The sequence below is a fragment of the Schistosoma mansoni genome, chromosome 3, assembly GCF_000237925.1.
Source record: "Schistosoma mansoni strain Puerto Rico chromosome 3, complete genome".
Classification (NCBI taxonomy): domain Eukaryota; kingdom Metazoa; phylum Platyhelminthes; class Trematoda; order Strigeidida; family Schistosomatidae; genus Schistosoma; species Schistosoma mansoni.
Genome location: NC_031497.1, coordinates 20,882,434 through 20,899,559, shown reverse-complemented (window position 1 = coordinate 20,899,559; position 17,126 = coordinate 20,882,434).

Sequence of the window (17,126 nt, the reverse complement as noted above, 5' to 3'; positions counted from 1 at the left end):
ATTCAGAACCGTTTGTGGTGAAAACAAATACCAAGTTGGTTTTTTTGGGTTCAAAATAAGTGTACTGTATATGTTATCATAAGAACGAAAGCTGAATGAAGATGTTGCTAGACAACAAATCTATATATTTAAGAAACTTAATAAGTTTAGACAGAGATAAGTCAATTACAATCTATAAGATCATTCAGAAATGTGCTTACAAAAAGCCACACATGTGATAATGTAACAAAATAAGCAAACATGGTACTTTAAATTTTAGAAAAAGACGTTTGAAATCAAACTTAAACTTGTGTCTAAGGAATTTCAGAAACTGAACTATACTCAATTAAGCAAACAAATCGTTTCGCTAAACTCTGTATAGAAATACAGTGGCCAAATTTCAGCCTGTTATTTTCCCTATTTTTACTCAAAATAACCCCATCAGTTCTATTATTAAAAAATTACCCTAATTCCGCTTTTATTGTTCTGAACCTCTCTGGAAGTTATAAGTGAAGTACTACTTGACAAAAATATTCTACTGCTCATTTTAAGGCAATAAAAATTAATTGCCTGGAGTTAGAAATGTTTACTATTAAAAGTCAAGTCATTGGTTTAATGGTTCAGGGCATATCATCAGATTTAAATTTCTTACGGTCTCTCCCCAGTATGGCATAAGTGCATGTTGCTGAAGAAAGTCGCTTTAAGAAGAAACGGCTGTCTAATTCTTCTTAACATTATTTGCTAACCTTTACAGTCACTGATAAAGACCACCTAAGATTTGGATAGCTTTAGTAAATAACATCAGAGAACATCACTCGGATTGATCTAGACCATATTATTACCGCATTCAAATCAACCTACTTGTTGTACATCGTTGTGCATTTGTCTGCACCCAGTTCTACCAATCAAAACTAATGATTTAGATGCTCAGTGGAAAGCTTAGTTTCCGATCAATAAGAGAGGTGGTATTCACACCTACTCAAATGCGCACAAATACACAAATCACGTTCCATGTATCATTAGCATTAAACTGAATAAAATGACTAAAAAGATTGACTTTATTTGTATGTATAGTTGAAATCATGAGTCAATTGAAGTTAGACCACCATGGAAAACCTGGAAGCACTGGACGGCCGTTTTGTCCTATTGTGGGACTCCTACTAAAATCTCCATAAACAATTCATTTATTTGTATGTATTAAAAGTTTAATCCGATTTGTCCTTTAAGCTACTTAAATTTGAATTAAATTGAATAAGTTATCTGTTCTGTAAATAAGTGCTTATATAAGGTCGGTAAACGTCCAGAAATTCAATCATCTTCTCGAGTTTATATTGTTTAAAACACTTGAAACTATGTTCATTAACTTGTGATAGAATCAAAACATTTTTGGAAGTTTATAATCGAAATACCACTAGTAATACTGAATACTGACCTGGGCCACTTTATGATTTTACTGATCAAGCTAACAAACAACCCGTTTTTATACCTACCTTAACAACATTTGAAACTTCAAATTTTTAATGAATATCTTTTCATTCAGTAAAAAGCAAAATTTAGGGAGACACCACAAATATTGTATTGGGCAGTTAATAACAAAATGAGAAAACTATGTTTAATGTTTAACAATTAACCATGGATGACAATCGCTGATGGTTGTATTATAATACAAACTTACTAAATATACAAAACATAAACCGCTTACTGCCGCCAAGAGTTTTATTTACATTCTATATAAAAGTATCTAGGCAGACAACTGAAAAGTTTTAAACAATAATACAATGGATAACTAGTACTTCCTAACTTTTGATGGATTTCTAGTAAAAATAAACTATTATGAAGTATAAATTCAACTAGTATTGTTTGTTTGAATCTTCCCATTGATGTTTAGGACTGTAACTGGTCAGTCTCTAATTAGCATATGTGCATACTGTGTATATTGCCTCGATATAGCCTTAATTCACAAGCATTGTAAGCAGAGATGGATAGTGGCTAGCAGTGAAATCCAGTTTGACGCGCGTCCTGGGCTTGAATCTCGTGAGGTGGGATTGTGGATGCGCACTGTTGAAGAGTCCCACGATAGGACGAGTTGGCCGTCCAGTGCTTCCAGGTTTTCCATGGTGGTCTAGCTTCAACTAACTCATGATTTCAACCATATATAAAAATTATTCAAGATATTATTGACTGTATCATTTAATAATAAACACTCGACTTAACTATTTATCCAGTGTCAAAAACCACAGAGAACCATTAGCATAGATAACTTAACATGATCGTATACAGAAAATTGGCATTCATCAAGTGATATTTTACAAAACAGATCTTTGTGTGTATATTTACTTTCGGTTAGAAATAATACCTCACCAAATACTCAATCTCATAATTACTCAAAATACTTAGATTCGTGATCAGATCAGTGATAAATTGATTCATCACCAGAAGATCTTTGACATTTTCATAGGAAAGATACTAAAGACTAATAGATTCTTTTTATATTTGTAAAAGATTTCAAAAGGTTATTCTAGGAATGTTTGAATAATCGATGGGAAAAAATCATACGTAAACCAAGATGAATATTTTTACTTGGTGTTGTTTACTTATATCTTCCAATGGTTAATTGGGACTTCAATTGATCAGTCTCTTGTTGGTAAATGTACATCCTGTGCGGACTGCGTCGATATTGCCTGATGTCACAAGCTTTATAAGGATTTCGCTGCTAGCCACTATCGCTCCATGCTTATACAACAAGGTGAATATTATTTAGAAAATAAGCTGAAGATTTTCAAATACTGTCTTAATTCATGAATCAACATCAGATAAGTGTTTTATAGATTCTTAAAATAGTTTAAAGTATCTAGAATGTTATCAAGCAATCATTATTGCAAAATGCTTTCCTTTATTTCTATTTATTATTAATGATTTATTATGAATAGTTTAATGCCTGAAGACCATCATTTACCACATAAAATAGTGAGGTACTATTCATAGGTTTACAATATTCTATTCTTTATAATGAAACTGAGACCAGTTCAGATCCTATAATAATCTTTTTTATGAAAATAGTATAGTTGACAGAAAAACTTAAATTGAGTTGCCTTTCATCTCTTTAATGGACGGGAAAAAAAAAGAATGAATATATACCAGAGTTGTTTTCTAACGAGCTAGTTTTTCTACGGCATGGGGTCGTTGATCGGTGACCTGTGCTACATTTGGAGTAACAGGCCTAAGTAAGTAAGTAAGGAGATATCCCAACTGATATAAACGTTGTAGTCTTTTACTTCATCTTAGATTGCAAGGTTTTTTCTAAGAACATTGTCATTATCCCAGTAGATCAGTGAAAGAATTCAACCTTAAAAATTCCATTCATTTACATTATTTGATTATTCTAAATCAAATTTTTTATTTGCTTCTTAAGAACTTCTGTATTGTGTGTATATAAATTGAATATCTATGCATTAGATATGATGATGATGATGATCTGTTTAATGTATCTTATAGTGTAGTGAAAAGAACACGACTGGGGACAATCGAATGTATTTAGGCTCTAATTACAGACTATCTCATTAAATTCTGATAACCATACAATCAACAGTTAATTTGCAAAATAACTATCAATTGTCTCAATCTTAACTGTTCCTTCTGCGAATATCAGTCCGTCTTCTCTGATTTCATTGTTCATATATTTTTGTACCGATTTTTGCTTCATTCCTGTTCGTTCCTTATCGATCTTCTTCCAAAATACATTCTATGTCTCTCCATCGTTATATACTACTTGTGTGGATATAAGTAGACCACACCACAATAGTAGTAATTTATATTTATTTCAAAAAAAAACGTTGAGAAATATAATATCATCGGCATGTAGAACTTATCCATTAATTGTTTAACTTGTCTAAAAATAATTTCCTAAATTTACAACAAAACCCATTTAATTTGTTTAAATGATTTGTTAAAATAAATGGATTGTCAGATTACATTGAACACATTAATATTTTAATATTTTTTTCATAGTTGAAAGCGTGAGTCAATTGAAGCTAGACCACCATGGAAAACCTGGGAACACTGGACGGCCGTTTCATCCTATTATGGGACTCCTCAGCAGTGCGCATCCACGAACCCACTCTCGCGAGCGAGATTCGAACCCAGGACCTACCAGTCTTGAGCCGAAGTCCTTAACCGATAGACCACTGAGCTGGCATTCGACAGTGTTAATGTCTAACTTCAACTGATCCACGAAGTTGAGCAACCATTCACCAATTGTCTTCAGTGAGTTCCTATCTCACAACAGACGTGGTTTTGAACTCCACTGGTCACTGCTTCTCACTAGAGCTTCTCACTAGAGCTCCTAGATATGCTTCAATTGACTCACGCTTTCAACTATAAAAAAAATACTAAATCTCCACAAAACCCCTTCTGATAATATTTTAATAGTTGAATTCATGAGTCAATTTAAGCTAGACCATTATGAAAAACCTGGAATCACTGGATGATTGTTTCGTTCTAGTATAGCACTTCTCAACAGTGCACACTCACGATTCTGTACATGAGATGCGAACCCAAGATCTACGGCCTCGCGTATAAATGCTTAACTTCTAGACCTTTGAGCCGGTATCCAACGGTGTTATTTCAACAATTCATTTGATTAAAACAAAACTTTATTCAATGTACAATTGAATGATCATGATAATTAATTATGAAAACAAAAATTGTTCAAAATCATAACAACTTACTTGATTTCCTTCCATAGATTCCATATTGGATGTAGTGAAATTATTAATTTTTTCCAAATTATTCAATATTGAATGTGATGGTAATGATGATGGTGATGATGGTAATGGTGTCGATGATGATGATAATAATCCATTAATAGAATTTATACAATGATTAGTAGTAATAAAATTAGCCATCCATTGATTCCATAATAAATGTTGATTATTTAATGTTAATGATGATGGTAATAGATTGTCGAAATTACAAAAATTATTATTATTATTATATAATCGACTTAGATTAGATTCATTAAAGAAATTAGACTGATGATTTACATTATCATTTATTGATGTATTAGATAAATGATTTATATCATATTCTATAGGATTCTCTTTCATTTTATTCATTTTTTGTAAAGATTGTTGTTCTTGCTGTTGCTGTTGTCGCTGTTGTTGTTCATCTAATCCTGATGTTGTTTTAGGCGCCAAAAAATGATTCTGTTTATTATTTGAATAATCTTCATAATTTTTCCAATTTATTAACCATTTATGATCAATATTTTTTAATGTATTCATAATATGATTATCAATGGATTCATTGAATTGTTGTGATTTTAATGAATTATATAAATAATAATATGATGATGAGGATAAGGAGGATGGCGAGGTTGAGGATGAGGAGGAAAACGAAGAGGAGGAGGGTAACGACGACGAGGGTAACAAGGGGGAGGGTATATTCATTTTATGATATTTTTCTTCATATAATTGTATAATATTTTCTAATTTATTTAAACGTATACGACTTTCATTACATTCATTTAATAAGAATTCATATTTTTGATTAAATTTATTTAATTCATCATTTAATCTTTTATCAAATATATTTAAACATGTTGAATAGATTAAATTAATAGATTCTTGTAATATAATATTAGATGTAAGTGGAAAATATAATGAATTAGTCAACTGATTCATTGATAATATACCATTTGATGTTGACATTGATGGAACCGATGATGATGGCGATGCTGATGATGATGATGGTGATGTTGTTGATGGTGTAGATGATAATGTCATTTCATGATTTGGTTGTTGATAATTTGAATGATAATGATGTTGTTGTTGTTGTTGATGATGGTGATGATTATGATGACGATGATGATGATGTTGATGTTGTTGTGGATGAGAATGATATAGATTCGAAGTTGATTTTAATTCATTACCATTTAATTTAGTATTTACTTCAATTGTTGATGATAAATTTGAATTGATAATATGATTATTAGTTGTTGTTATTAATGTATTAGTATTTAATAGTTCCGGTGAACTTGGTAATGATAAAGAATCTATTGAATGAGTTACATTTATAGCTGATAAATTCATTATGTATTAAGGTAAAGGTTATTTATTTTGTTTGGACAGAGAATTTTGGTAGGCGGCCTATGCTCCTCCACGAGGGTTAACAAACGTAAGTATTTATTTTGTTTACCTAAAGTTCATTTAACGATTCAATGTATGATTTTATTCTTTCAAAATAATGAATAATTTTTTTTAAAAAATTGTCTTTTATGGGGGGTTAAGGTTAAGATTATTCTAATTTGTACTAGTAATGTATAAAACTAATGATGAAAGTAGTTCCCAATAATAACATTTTAGTAAACGTTTCTTTTTTATATATATAAAAGGGGTAATTTGTTAAATTTCAAGCACATATGTATATTCATTTATAGATTATGTAAACACACATATTCAACTGATCCGAAATCTGGTTTACCAATCACAGGATACGGTTACTACATTTATGACTATTATTGTTTTCAATGGTAACATGTGGATATATTAATTTGATCCAACGTTTTTAAGTCTTAAATTGTGCCTACTGTGTTCATGTATATACATATACATACATATTACATATGTACACTAACATACAGAAATACATGTACACTCGACGTTATACACAATGACAGACTATTGAAATGTATATTTGCATGTTGCACAGATACATATATAACACAAAAATGAGAAATATCAGTAATAGAACGTAACTTCACATTTCTATTCAAATCAAACCAATCATAGATTGTCCGAATAGTTACTCCCTTTCAATACATTTATTCATATATATATATCCATTACTAACCAATGTTATATAGAACCCAAAAAAAAACTTGAAATTCTCAATTCATGTCACCTATTACAGTGTTGTTGTTGTTGTTTCTTTTTAAATAGTGTGCATCATATAAATATAAATATGGATATAACCATGTATAACACGTTCAATCACTAAAGTTTACAAACTATCATTAACTTAGTATCTTAGTAAGATCAAAAGGCCAACACCTGCTAAGTAAAATGATTTATCATATGTGAAAGTAGTTAAGTATAAAACAAGAATGTTCTTTGGAGAAAAAAACACATATGCACAGAGGATTATATGATTTAACAACAGTGCTATGTTCATTATTACTATTATTTCATACAGTTGTAAAACTCAACTTTTCTTATTCTATTCTAACTTCATATCTTTTTGTGTTTATGTGTAAAACTTCAAATGGTTAATTAATTTATAAACAGTGAATGAAATAACTAAGCATATACAATAAATAATTTGATGATTGATTTCATGAGTTAATGTAAGCTAGACCACCATGGAAAATCTGGAATCACTGGATGACTGTTTTATCTTAGTATGGGACTCCTCAGCAGTGTACATCCATGAATCTATACATGAGATTCTAACCAAGAACCTTCGATCTCGTGTACGAATGCTTAATCTCTAGGTCACTGAGCCGGCATCCAATGGTGTGAATGTCTAGATTCAACCGATCCACAACATTGCACGACTATCCACCATTGTTTTCAGTTAGTCACTGTCTCATAACAGATACGTTTGAACTCCACTGGTCATGGTTTCTTATTAGAACTCCAGGAAATATCTCTTGAAGCCAGTCACCAGTGTGCACATGATGATTACTATAAGAATGGGGATTTATAGAGATAGCAGTAATTTAATGGTTGAATTCATGAGTCGATTTAAGCTGGGCCACCATGGAGAACCTGGAATAGCTAGATGGTCGTTTCATCCTAGTATGGGACTCCTCAGAAGTATGCACTCATGAATTCAACCATTAAATTACTACATTCTTCATAAACCCCCATTCCGAAAAATAATTTTATATTTTTTACTTGTTAAAACGTTTAAACTTTCAATTATTTTATAGATCACATGACGAAGTGACCTTAGCTAGATAACCATAGCTACTTCATTTTAGTTAGTATAGCACACTTTAGCAGTGGTTATTCATGACGTTACTTCTAACTGAACCCAAGACCTTCATGTCTCACATCGGGCATCTGACTTTTATACCTTCTAGTTACCGACCAAATGTTTATATTTCGAATTTCAGTTCTTGGTTTTTTTTTCGTTAATTAAGAAGTTTTACTAATTTTCAATATTAGTAAGTATTGATAATATTAAATTTTCCCTTCATTAAGTTAGTTGTAGAGTTGGAAGTGGATAGGACATACATTAAGGAAATCACCAATGTGCATCACGACTCAATCCCTAACTTGGAATCCGGAAGGGAAGCGGAAAAGAGGAAGGCCAAAGAACACATTACGTCGGGAAAAAGAAGTAGATATGAAAAGGATGAATGTTGACTGGAAAGAAGTGGAAAGGATCGCCCAGGACAGGGTTGGATGTAGAATGCTGGTGTGTGGCTTATGCTCCTCCACGAAGGGTAACAGGCGTAAGTAAGTAAAGTAATGAGTAAAGTTAGTTGTAGCGTAACACAGTGGATAAACTTCACTTCCTTTATTCTTGACTTTCTTTTCTTCATACTGACTTGAATTTAATACTTGTGAATAGTTAATTACTGTCAACTTTTCCATACCATTATTATTATTATCATTATAACTGTATATTATCTCATATTGTCGTGAACAAGAACACGAGTGGGGACAATCGTATGTAATTAGGCACAAACTAGAGACTATCTCACTAAATTCTGATAACCATACAATCAACAGTTAATTTGCAAAATAACAATCATTTGTCTCAATCCTAACTGTTCTTCCTACAGATATCAATCTGTCTTCTCTGATTTCATTGTTCATGCATTTTCATACCAACAGCGCATCATTCCTGTTTGTTCCTTATCGATCTTCTGCCAAAATACATTCTATGTCTAACTATCATTATATTCTACTTATATGGATATAAGTAGACCACACTGCAATATTACGATTAAGACATCAGATGACGTTCACCCCTATTCCCTCTTCTTTTCATTTAAGTTATATTTTCACAAATTCTATCACCAGCTGTAAATTATCATATGTAGAATGTATAATTGTTCTTTACAATAATCACCAGTTAAACATACTTTTTGAAAAATTTTATGAAAATTTTGTTTTGAAGTTAAAAATATTTATTTTTTAAAATTGTTTCTCCTGTCTTTTTTTGTTAAACCATAAATTGTTTTTGGTTTCTACAAATGTCACATACAGTACACGTTCTATTGTGTATTATGTAAATATATGCAATATATAACTCCGCCTGTAGCTCTTCTAGAGTTACTGCTGGTTCCAAGCCCACAAAAAGAAGGAGGGTTGGGTAAGGGGTTGCCAAACCCCATCCCGTAAAAAATCAACCTTGCTAAAAACAAAAACACTAACCAGAATAAACAAATTAAACAATATAAACTGTGCCCTGGAAGTTGAAGAAAGAATTATGATGCCTCATAATGAAAGCCGAGATATTTTGGAAGTCGCGAGGCTGATTCCCCTTCTGATAACCAGAGAAACAATTTTTATAGGTACATGGAACGTCCAGACAATGTGGAAGACCGAATGGACCAGTCAAAGAGCAACGGAATTGAAAATATACAAATTGACAGTACTTGGAATCGGAAAAACCCATTGGACCCAAGCTAAATAACAAAGGTTAGGTACCGGAGAAATGTTACTGTACTCTGGTCACGAAGAGAAAAATTCTCCACACAACCAGGAAGTAGCTCTAATGTTGAAGGAGGGGATTACAATGAATATTATCCAATGTTATGCACTCACCGATGATAACAACGACGACATTAAAGATCAGTTCTATGAGAGGCTGCAATTAATCGTAGCGAAGTTCCCAGGAAACGACCTGACAATCCTGATGTGAGACCTAAATACCAAAGTCTGAATGGACAACTACGGCTATGAAGATATAATAGGATGACATGAACTAGGAGAAAGGAACGAAAATTGTAATAGATTTGCAAATCTATGTAGATTCAACCAATTCGTTACAGACGGTACAATATTCCCACACAAACACATTAGCAAAGATACATGGTTCTCACTGGACCATATCACGCAGAATCAGGTCGATCATATTTTCATCAGTGAAAAATTCAGAAGGTCAATGGAAGTGCTGAATGGCCGTTTCGTCCTAGTATGCGACTCCTTAGAAGTATGCATCCACGATCTCGGACATGAGACGAAACGGCCATCCTGTGCTTTCAAATTTTCAAGATAGTCTAACTTTGATCGTTTCATGAATTCAACGATTAAAACCAGTACAATCTCCACAAATATTCACTCTAATAAAATTTTAACGTTCAGATTAATGGGTTGCACGTTCCTACATCTTGAATTATTTTAACAGTGGAATTCACCCAGGTCTGTTGTGAGATATCAACTCACTGAAAACAATTGGTGAATGGTTGCTCAATTTCGTGGATTGGTTGAAGCTAGACATTAACACCGTTGGATGCCAGCCGGCTCAGTGGTCTAGTGATTAAGTGCTCGCGCGCGAGACTGATAGGTGCTGGGTTGGAATCCCGTGAGGCGGGGTCGTGGATGCGTACTGCTAGGGAGTCCCACAATAGGACGAGTTGGCCGTCCAATGCTTCCAGGTTTTCCTTGGTGGTCTGGCTTCAATTGGCTCATGATTTCAACTATATAATAATACAAATATTACTTAATATTAAATTCAATTAGTATTGTTTGTTTGAATCTTCCCATTGATGCTTTTAGGACTGCAACTGGTCAGTCTCTAATTGGCATATGTGCATACTGTGCGTATTGCCTCGATATAGCCTTAATTCACAAGCATTGTAAGCAAAGATGGGTATCAGGACTCAGTGGCCGAGTGGATAACGCTATGGCGTTTGAAGCGTAAGGTACTGGGTTCGAGTCTCAGAGTGAACATCAACTCTGAGATGCAGGTGCATGCAGCTGACGAGTCCCAAATAGAACGAAGCGCGCATCCTGGATTCCACTGCTAGCCACTATCCATCTTTGCTTACAGTTACTTAATATTGTTTATTTATTTTTAATTTCTGCAACTTTTATTCATACAAAAAATAGATAATAAATTTCTTCAAAGACTTTCATTTTTATTATCGGCTGTCTTTAAGATACAAAGGTTAGTTTTGATAAATATTTTGGCAGTTTAGACCACCTGCTCAGTGAAGTACAATAGTGGATCATTAGTATAATTTAGTCATATTTGTATATAACTTCATGTGGGTTTATTATTATTATTCATAGTAATATTAAATAAGTCAACTTCAATTTTTTTAATATTTTGAAAAGAAAAGAAAAACCCACTTCGGTTTTCAATGTTCCATTGTTGATGTTGTTCTTGCTGTTGTTTTTTATTGTTTTAATTGTCTGAAAAACAAAAAAACCAAACAAGTTGAGGATATTGTAGACAGGGGAACAACTATTAATGAAAAATAAGATGGGGGAAGGACAAACAACAGATTTCAAAACAAAAAAATTTTAATAACAATAAATAATAAATGTAATTTTTATAGTTGCTAGAGAGTATGAAATTGTATAGTTATGATGTCTATGACAGTATACTTACAAAATAAATAATGTCCACAGATGTATATATAACTCTTTTGAACACACCGATTTTTCTTCTCATCAACTTATTTTAAGTGTTAAGATGAATTTTAGGCAAAAAAAAGGAAAAGAAGAGTCAGGCTTCTGTTTGTTTGTTTACCCTATTTTTCTATGTTTTTCACGCTAAGACTTTGACAAGACTAGTTATGATGATTGTATTCGGGTAATTGTCCACTACTACGTATATTACTTTCAAAATAAATAAAATTTTTATTGAAGCATACAGGTACAGACTTCATTGTTACCATTAGAATATTTGTTCTAAACACAAATTACAGGATTCGTAAATTACTTCATTTTGATAATGGGATTTTTCAAGTTTTGAAATCAAAGAGTATTTGATACGAAGATGGATAGTGGCTAGCAGTGGAGTCCAGGACGCGCGTTTCGTTCTATTTGGGACTCGTCAGCTGGATGTACCTGCATCTCAGAGTTGATGTTCACTCTGGGACTTGAACCCAGTACTTTTCGTTTCAAACGTACCGGGTTCGAGTCCCAGAGTGAACATCAACTCTGAGATGCAGGTACATCCAGCTGACGAGTCCCAAATAGAACGAAACGCGCATCAAACTGGATTCCACTGCTAGTTACTACCCATCTTTGCTTATAATGCTTGCGAATTAAGGCAATATCGAGGCAATACGCACAGTATGCACATATGCCAATTACAGACTGACCAGTTGCAGTCCTAAACATCAATGGCAAGATTCAAACAAACAATACTAAGTGAAGCATTCGATACGATTTTAGTACTAAATTCATATTAAAATTGGACAAAGATGTGTATTGAAACCTAGGACACGTGTCTCATTCTGTTTGAAGCTACTCGGCTAGATGTGCCTGTACCCCAGTAATGATATTTTCCCTAAGAATCAAACGCAGTTAGTTTTTCTTCAGATACTAACGCATTCTTCATTGAATTATTGACTAAAGAAAGCTACTAGCAAAGACAAAACATATGTTTAATACTGCTTGATTTTTAAACAATTTTTCAGCTAATCTCTAGTCACTTGGAAATTTATTTTCGAATTAATTTAGTTTACATGAACAACTCAAGTAAATAAGTCATTTCTGTTATCTTTTTTTCTGAATCCTGATAGCCACAACCTTGTGCAATGGCATGAAGTTTTAATTCGTTCCTTTATTGTTTATTTGAGTATTCCCATTGATGTTTGGGACTGCAACTGATCAGTCCTTTATTGGCATACGTGCGTCCTGTTCGGATTATCTTGATATTGCCTTCACACCATTGGACAAGGTAGTGATCATCAGGGTTCAATAGCTTAGTGGATGATATGACGGTGTTTGAAACGAACGGTACTGGGTCCGAATCCCGGAGTGATAATAAACTCTGGGGTGCGGGCGCATCCAGTTGACGAGTCCTGAATATGAAGACATGAGCGTCCAGGATTTCACTACTGGCCACTATTTATTTTTGCTCATAATGCTTATGACATAAGACAGTATCGAGGCAATCTGAACAGTATGCACATATGTTAAAAAGGGACTAATCAGTTGCAGTCCCAAACATCAATGGGAAGACTCAAACAATCAATACAAAGATTAACAAAAGGTTATGTTTAAATAACAGGAATTTTGGAATAGAAAAGAGTATGGCTTTGTAGAATAAACCAGGGACAAAACTAAATGTGAGTATTTTACAAACTTTGATTTAAGTAAAATAATGTTCACGAAAATAACTTCAGTTGTTCATCATGGCTTCTGTATTTCTTTATTCACATTTGGGACTATACTTGTTTTACTGGACATATTCTCAAGGCCTCATTTCTTCGTGGTCAAAATAACTTTCACTGTTCGACAACATACTTCATGCTAGACGCTGGTCATAACGTTAATGCAATGGACGAATTTAAAGCGATCAATAAATAGTTCATTTCTGTTGTATGAAGATTCTTGGTAGCCATAGAAATTAGAAGACCTAGGCTTGTCCTTTGCTTTCAAAAAGAGACAGCGATCAGTCTTCAACTGACTTGATAACAGAGAAGAATTAAAACTTTCGAACTATTCTTCTTCTTCTTCCTCTTCTGCTCCAATTAATTGCAATTACAATCTAATGAGTTAAACTCACATATCCTCATTTTCATCCTATACTACATGTTACATAATAATATTAGCTTACATATTCTTTGACTATCGTCCATTCAGTAGTGATGATTAATTTTTTACGTTGAACACTATGTCATTAAATGGAAGCAATCTAACACATTAGTTAGCATGCAGCTGAAGAGAAAGCACAAAACTATAATGAATTCATCGTATTCTACAAATACTATCGTTCTTGTATTGTTCAAATATGGCACTTATACAAAAACAGACCAATCAGAGTAATTTTTCTTTCTTTTGCTCTGTTCTTCGTTTCGTTTTTGTTTTCTAGTTCTAGATAACCACAATTACTCTGAAATGCTAATGGAATCGGATACACTATTCATATATCAACGGAATGTTTTTGTTCCCCTGTAAATGACTGACGGTTTCAAACTGGTGCCTGGCACTATCTTAATCCTTGTGACAATTGTGTTGCCCAAGCAATTTTTGAACTACATTATGTCTAACTGTTTAAAATCGCATATCTACACCATACATGTTACATCACTATTTGTTACAATCTGATCACGGTTTTAAATCGACAGAGCATAATTTATGATTATTAAGCACTACCAAAACACATTGTTATTGGCAATTTTATTGTAATCGTATATCCCCATAAAAGGATAAACCTAGACTTGATCATCTACTTCTAAACAATTTATACTACAAAGCTTTGAATATGTGTAATACATTTATAATGAGAAATATTACCGTTAATATAGCAATTATAACTATTAAATGAAACATTTAACAGGATTCAAATTGGGGCGTTACTAATTTGTTGGACAATCCATCTAAACGATTCCTAATTCAATAAGCCACTTAACATTATCCATTGGTATATATATCATATAGTAAATTATCGAGTCGATTGACATCGTGCAAATGGATTCATTCGACCACTTCGGTTAAGTAGCGGTCATTACCAGTTGCTTATGATATGAATGGACATCAAAAAATGATAAATCAATGACTAATTACTGAGTAGCAATGAATGTCAAGTTTACCTTTTCCCTGCCCTATTCCACTGATCACATTGAAATGAGATCACCAGTTTAAACCACTCGACATTCCATGGATTGTGTTCTGACATCAAATGATTAGAGGCAATCGATAAGAACCCCTGAACCTATATTTTAATCTAGTTAGTACTCATCTGATGAGCGAAATCACATTTTCGGAAAATAATTGGTTTTTTTCATAATCATTAATAGAACTTGTCTTTTCACTGCAAATTTCTAACTGACAGATTTCTTCTTGCTGATGATATTATATATCAAATATGTTTATGAACTAAACTTGAACAAGTTTGCTTTTTAAACTTAGCAACTAAATAACTTCACTCTTCATCACAATATGCATTAGCCACACAAAACTGAAGAACCAAATATGAACGACCGAATGTTAATTCGGTGATTTTAAGGAAAGATTCATGATGAGTAACTGAAAATTCCTGGGTTCAATCTATGGTAGGTTTACCTTTGCAGATATCTTAGATTCTATGGTCCGTCATGTAAACTCTCTTTATACTGAATAATCTCCGTAAACACCTCACGTCAATCAAATCAAATTAGTTTGCAAACGCGTACTCGATTACTGAGCAAAATTTAATCATAACAGTTTTGAGTTAAAAAACAAATTTCCAGTTGGTTAATATTATGCTTGTTCATCTCAGACACGTATAAATTGGTCTAGTGAAGTTCATAATGAACATTTCCTCTGTATTACTTTAATATGTGTCTCCATTTGAAAGCATTTCCAAACTTATTCACGAAGTATTACAATAACTAATCTTCTTATCTTTGTTTATCCTATCATTTGTTTCATATACAACCTTATTTTTTGGGGGGTACGCTTTAAAATCCAGTATACCGTGAGGGTAAATGTCAAGTAAGCTGTTTTCTAGTATAACACAAACTCTTTATGGTATATTACCAAATCAATTTTCAAATAGTTACAAGCAATTAGTCAAAGCATCTAACATGAAACCTTTGATTGTTTATTCATGAACAGTCACATATGTATGTCTTTCAGCACTTTAAACGACACCATTAAATATTGGATTTCGTTTAATTTTTTTTTAAATTCAACTATGTAAGTCATCTAATCAAAAGTCTCTATTTATGTTAAGTAAAATCTTAACGATTGTACGCTCAGTAGAAGACCAAATATAAATATCCCTGTTGGTTCATCTTTAATTGATCAGCCGATAGACGAATCAAGAAGCTGAAATGAGATGGTGATTGGAGGTAGTCAACAGGAAACCGTGGACCTAGGTTTCGTGCTAGTTAGCACTCGTTAGCATGGTTTACTTGTAATCTTTAGGGAACTGATGCCCCCTGACGGATTCACAGTTAGAGGCGTTACCACTGAGTTTTTATTCATGTGCATTATTACTCCTACGTTTGGAAGACATCTTGGAATATATCTGTTCGATTTACGTCAAGTGATATACAGTAGCCAAACAGTACTAGGCAAAGGCTATGTGGTAATTTATCGTTTCTCACTAACTCCTATGTATGTGGCATAATAATATTTAATCTTCAAGTCACTTAATGTAAACTACCCACCTAATGCCCTTGATTGCAGCACATGGTGATGTTGGTTTAAACCACTAAACTTACGTCAGCTCTTTCAAGATTATAAACACAATTTACCAATTAGCAAATGGTCTAAAGATACAGTTCATCGCTAACTACTTTGAGCCAACAAGCATCACAGTGTACTACGCTGTCGAACAATTTTAGCCAAGTAACCATGTTGCGAATTTGGTCTATAAGATTTAATCAATACAAAAGATTGAACTGAATGAAAATCACTAATCTATCAGTGTAAATACTTCATTTATAACTTAGAGGTGGTGTGTATATGGCTACGATATTAAACGAAGTTGTGTACCAGTTTCTATGGCATCATTAGACAATTCAGAACCCGACACCGATTGCCTTACATCTGATATGAAATAGAATTTAACCTATGAACAGGATTTGCAATTGTTAAAATAGATGAATAGGATATTGATCAGTAAGTGAAATGTTATGACATAATGTGATCAAGTGATAACTGTCCAAGAAACTGAATTAATGACATAAGCCACCCCACCCTACCCCAACTGAATTGATATCAGAAGACTAGACAGCTACCCAGTAAAATAATTTTTTCATATTACATAAAAAACATACCTTAAACGATTGGATGAAATCGATTTTGAAAATCTCACATTACTCAATGAACTGAGACTTTTCTTTTTATATCAGATCTAGAAACATACAAAATTCAAAACAAAAAAAGTTGAAGTTAAACATTAACACGGTTGGATGCCGACTCAGTGGTCTATCGGTTAAGTGCTCTGGCGCGAAGCTGGTAGGTCCTGGGTTCGAATCTCGCAGATGTGGGATCGTGGATGCGCACTGCTGAGGAGTCCCA